The following is a 6,105-nucleotide window of genomic DNA, read 5'->3' as shown; positions in this document are numbered from 1 at the left end:
CTTCACCCCTCGATCCCCTTTTGTGAGTTGGTGGAACCACAGAAGCTACACAGGGCAGAACAGTCTGGCTTGAAGAGTTCTGACCCATTGTACCTATGTTCTAAAGCAGAGGGGTGGGGCTGGGGAGTACAGGGTTGGGGACACTTGTCTAGGCTGCACACTGAAAGGTCCTTGGGTGATGGCTATAGAAATGTCAGGGCAGAGTGTGGGACAACTGACACTTTACTTGTGCCTACCAATAAATTAACAGTCTCTCTCTTCGATGTCACCTGTGAGTTGCGGGGAGGGGCCGGTTAAGTACACTTTCCAGGGGCATCATTCCAACTGCAACTTCTCATCCAGAGGAAACTTCGGGTGAATTTTATTACGGTGTCAACACACTTCCCCTCCTCAACCTCCCGAGTAGCAAGTGTACAGTTGTACACTCTGTTCGTTACTCTCCTATTGTGATAAAACACCATGACCTGACCAAAACAACTTCCGGAAGATTTTTAGCTTCTAGTTCCAGAGCGTTAGAGTCCATAATGGCAGGTCAGATAGTACAGGCAGGCCTGGCGACCGAGGCAGGATGCTGGGAGCTCACATCTTTAACCTCAAGCACAAAGCAGAGAAAAGTGCCAGTAGGGCAAGGCCTTAAGCTCTCAAAACCCACTCCAGCGATAAACTTCCTCTAGCAAGGCCATACTCCCGAAACGAACCCAGACAGTGCTACCAACTAGGTACCAAATATTCAAATGTGATAGAGATATCTCATTCAACCACCATATTTACGATAACTACCCCTTCTCCTACGCTTCCACTCCTGTCGTGGGGATAGAGGATTGGGGATAGAACTGGAGCCTGGTAAGTGATAAGCACACATTCTTCCCCTGAGCCGCCGCAGCCTGGGCTTTGCTCTTATGGAGGGCCTACCTTGAGAAGTCTGTATGGTAGGAGCAGGGAGAGGCACTGGATTGTGGTCAGAAAGCCCTGAACTCGGCTCGCTTTCCCTGATTTTGGTGGTGGGAGGTACCTTTTTGGCTCAGTATTAACAAGGACAAGAAGGAAGGGATGGAGGAAGAGAAGAAGGAATGGAGAAAGAGAGGAAGGAAGGAAAGGAGGAAGGGACAAGGACGGGGGGGAAGCGGCTGAGGGATGCAGGGGCAGAGGTGGCATTCCCATGTGTGCTGTGGACAACCTAGAGGACGCTGTTTAGATGGCGATCCCGTTCGGGGTTGAGGTGCGCTCCTCACTCCTCCTGTCTCCCAGGGCATCTTCAGCATCAAAGTGTCAGACCAAGCAGTGAAGCGGGCAGAGTGAGGCTCGGGTCCCGTCTTCTGGGTCTGGGCCTCTGGATTTTCTCTGGAGCTGTGGAACCCAAGTGTGGATGGCTGATTCTCAACGTGTGAAAGCAACATGAATCTTGAGCCAGGAGTAATCTGTGATGTGTGTGTGTGGCGGTGCTCTCTGAAGTGGCATCTCAGCCATCATCTCAAGACGGGTCCTTTCATGACAAGGCGAACACAGAGAGTGATCAATATGCCCACGTAAGTCCCCTGCTCTGCTCAGTCTCTCCAGGCTTCGAGGAGAGTAGGTGTGTCTTTAGGAACCTGGTGAAAGAGAAAGCGTGTATGTGGCAAGCGGGGGTCCCAGCGGAGGACAGGCTATAACTACAATTTTGTGTGTCTGTGAGCATTTTGCAAATGTCTCAAAACACAAAGGAAAAAATTTATGAATCTCATAAACACCTTAAATTGAGAGGGGAGAAATTATTAGAAAATATTAGAGGAAAGTTAAAAACCCAACAAGGTCGGCATGGTGATACGCGCCTCTAAAATTCAAGCACTCAGGAGGCAGAGGTGGGTGGATCTGTGAGTTCAAGGTCAACCTGATCTATATAGTTCCAGTCCAGTTAAGAATCTATAGTGAGGGCTGGAGAGATGGCTCAGTGGTTAAGAGCATTGCCTGCTCTTCCAAAGGTCCTGAGTTCAATTCCCAGCAACCACATGGTGGCTCACAACCATCTGTAAAGAGGTCTGGCGCCCTCTTCTGGCCTTGAGTCATACAGACAGAATATTGTATGCATAATAAATAAATAAATAAATATTTTAAAAAAATCTATACTGAGACTTTGTCTCCATAATAACCTCAAAATAACATAAATAAATAAAATAGTGCCTTTTTAGGCTATTTAGGATATCAGGTTATCTATAAATTGATCTAACCTATAGTTTACATGTATATGGAATATTAATTTGTACGTGTTATTTCTCTTTGACATACTTTGTAGCTTGGGTTGGCCTTGAGTTTGAGTTAACTCTGCCTGCGCCTCCTGAGTGCTGGTATCACAGACAGGAGCCACCGCTCCTGTTTCCTTACTGTGAAGCTCACATTTGCAGACTGGGGCTGTGGCCTAGCACGCACAAAGCCCTATCTGGATAAACAGCTTGGTGGTCTGTACCTGTAATCTCAGCTCCAGGGGGGCTGAAGGAAGATCAGAGTTCAAGGTCATCCTCAGCTAAATAAGGAGACTGGGACTAAACCTTGTCTCGAAAGCCAGGTGGTGGTGGTGGTGCCTGTATTTCATCCCAGGTAAAGGCAGGCAGATCTTTGTGAGTTCAAGGCCAGCCTGGTCTACAGAGTGAGTTCCAGGACAGCCAGGACAACACAGAGAAACCCTGTCTCAAAAATCCAAACAAGAAAAAAGAAACCGTATCTCAAACAAAACAAAAACATAACAAGAGTTATGTAAGGCTCTGAGTTCAACCACCACCCTCCTCCCCCGCAGAAACAAATCAGTCTGCAGTGTCCAAACACAGTGGCTGTCACATTGAGTACAATGACACGGATGAAAGTTAATGGCACCAACCCACATCCTAGGGACTGTGGGCCCAGAAACGAAAACAGCGTAAATACAGTCCTCTGGTCCTGCTTCAGCTCACTGTGTTTAGATAGCCATTCGTCAACACAGCCTGCCACTTACAGCGTGTCTTCAGAAAGCAGTTTTTATAAAGTGTGTTGTGATTCCACCTGTGGTAGCTTCAAACACTGAGGACACTGTTGTCCCAGATAACACATGGTTTATCACATTTCTTTTTCAAATCAACACTGTGTACGGGAACATATGTCACTTGGAGCTGGTGTACTAGGTGATGTTCTTGATGCCCTCTGACATAGTGTGCTCGGCCAGCTCTCCAAGCAACAACAGACACACAGCTGTCTGGACTTCCCAGGAAGTCAGTGTTCAGCCTGGCTGGGCCAGCCAGGTGGCCTTCAAAAGGTATCACCCACAAAGGACTTGTGATGACTAACCTTGGTTGTCAACTTGACACCCCTGGGAAGAGAGACCCTCAATTGAGGAACTGCCTCCTTCAGATTGGCTTGTCCTCTTGCCTGGGATATTTTCTTGATTGTTAACAGAGGTAGGAGGGCCCAGCCCACTACAAATAGTTCTATCTCTAGGCTGGCTGCGTAAGAAAAGAGCTGAACTTGACATTGAACATTCCTTTGTGGTTTCTGCTCTTCGTTCTTCTTCGCTGCTTGGGAGTTCCTGCCTTGACTTCCCACAAGGATGGACTGCAAGCTGTAAGCTGAAATAAACCTTTCTTCTCTGAGCTGCTTTTGTTCATGGTGATTAACCCAGCAACAGAAGACAAGCTAGGACAGAGTTCGTGATCAAGCTGTGGCCTCGGCAGAGATGTGGGCGGCAGGGACCATTGCGTTAATGAAGGTTCTCAAGGAGAATGGAGCAAGCCAGTGAGCGGGATCTTTATTTGTGATGAAAACCACAAGATGCAGGGGCAGGGAGACAGAGCAGTCGGACCTGAGTACACAGGCTGGAGAGATGGCACGGAAGTTGAGTGCTTGCTTACGGCTCTTGCAGAGGACCCGTGTTCGATTCCTAGTACCAGGATGTTGGTTAGCTCACAACCCATCCACGGCTCCAGCTCTGTTTGTGACTTCATTTCTCATCCATGTCATTGTATCCTGCGTTAACAGCCACTGTGCTGGGAGATAGCACAATGCAGATATATTTTTTTATTTGAGGGAGTGGGTGATGGTGGTGACTGAATTCAGAGCCTTATGCAAATCTCTCCCTATTTAGATGAGGATGACCTTGAACTTCCACAGGCAGAATCCTAACATACTCTTTCTGTAGCTAAAGCTCCCAGAACACATAGTCCCTGACTTCAGTGCCTCTGCCAGGCCATGAGCTCATCTTGATATGGGCAATACTCTCCCTAAACGGGGGTATGCCACTGTCCCCATCTATTGCCAAAAATTTGAAGGTAAGAGTTAAGTGGAAACACAGCTTCCTGGTTTCTCCTTGAAAGCCTCCATTAAAACAGTGGTCCCTGACATCAGTATCTCTATGTATGAGCTGGTCATGAACATTTATGTTTGCAGGACTGGGGATGGAACCTGGGGCTTTCTTCATGCCAGAGAAGTACCCTACCACTGAACTCACATCCAGTTCAACACAATTTCTTTTCTGAGACAGATTCTTACTATATAGCTTGGGCTGGCTTTAAACCTTCCTGCCTCAGCCTCCTCTGTGCTACCTATACACTACCATGCCTGGCTGCTTTGCTTTTTGTTTGTTTGTTTTTTTGTTTTTCAAGACAGGTTTCTCTGTAGCCTCGGCTGTCCTGAACTCTCTGTAGACTGTGCTGGCCTCCAACTCAGATCCACCTGCCTTGTACGTGCTGGGATTAAAGGCATGCACCACCACTGCCTGGCTTGTTTATGCATTTTTATAGAAATACTTGAGTTTATTTCTCCCCTCCCCCTCTTTTCAACTTTTTCTTTCTTTTGATCCTTAGTTTGATTTGAGTAGATCTAATGGATTACAAGGTTTTCCCTCTTATTTTCTTTTTTTTTTCTTTTTTTTTTTTTTGAGACAGGGTTTCTCCGTAGCTTTTTGGTTCCTGTCTTGGAACTAGCTCTTGTAGACCAGGCTGGTCTTGAACTCACAGAGATCCGCCTGCCTCTGCCTCCCGAGTGCTGGGATTAAAGGCGTGCGCCACCACCGCCTGGCTTCCCTCTTATTTTCTGAGACAAGGTCTCTCACTGAATTTAGGGCCTATCAACTGAGTTAGACTGTCTGACCAGCAGGTCCTGGGAATCCTCCCGACTCTGCTCCTCCAGGGCTGGGATTTCAGGAGTGTGCTGGTGTGCCCAGCTTTATACATGCATGCTAGGGATCCCTGGGTCTTTGTTAGATTTTATGTTTGAGTGTATATACACATGCATACCGTTCTGAGAGACCCTGGAGCTGGAGTCACCCAGAACAGTGTACTAACTAGGACCTGAACACGGATCCCCTGTAAGAGCAACAAGCCATCTCGCCAGCCCTGGGTACTCAGGTCTAACTGTACTGTTTCTCTGCACCTGCATCTTGCTGTTCTCATCAGTACATGTATGCAGCTGTCTCTAATATGGATGAGTGACAGTTGACACCAAGGTTTGCTGTGTACTGTGTTGTTCTACAAATGCATCTCAGAGCCCTGCATAAGTGAATTATCCCTGGAGGTGACATTCTTCGAGGGAGGGCTGTCAAAGCATATGTTCACTTAACTGGTGTTTGGTGAGCAACTTGCTGTCTAGCAAGAACATCTGTATGGCAGTTACTCCATCACTGGACCAGGAGGTAGGTGACCTATGGATGGATAGTCTGATCACAAATTACTTTGACTTCGAGTAGGGCACTCCTCTATGTGTGTGTCTTTTTCCATCACAGAGACTTCTGAACTAGGCACCCTAAGATGTGAATGGGGGACTTGGTCAGTGTAAAGTGGGAGACAGGTAGCTAAGCCAGTGGGGGAGTCAGAGCTGGCTGGGTACCTTGCCAGCCACTGCTCTGGCCATTCCTGCCAGCAGAACTTGGTCATCCTGTTATTAGGGCCACGTGGGTGAACGGCAACTCTCGGCTCAATGAGGTAACACCAGGCCATCAGCTACCCTCTGGAGTCCGTGCCTGACCCAACCCTTTTGCCGGATTTTGATCCTAGATCTGAGCTAAGCCACAGGTACTCGAACACAGTGACTACAAAAGCTGTTGGGAATAGAGGGCACCACAAATCAGAAACTGATGGTGGGGGGTGCGCAGCAAATGCCACCTGCTGT

Source organism: Microtus pennsylvanicus, chromosome 21 (assembly GCF_037038515.1).
Source record: "Microtus pennsylvanicus isolate mMicPen1 chromosome 21, mMicPen1.hap1, whole genome shotgun sequence".
NCBI lineage: Eukaryota > Metazoa > Chordata > Mammalia > Rodentia > Cricetidae > Microtus > Microtus pennsylvanicus.
The sequence above is the reverse complement of the archived record's forward strand: the minus strand, read 5'-3'. Positions refer to the sequence as shown.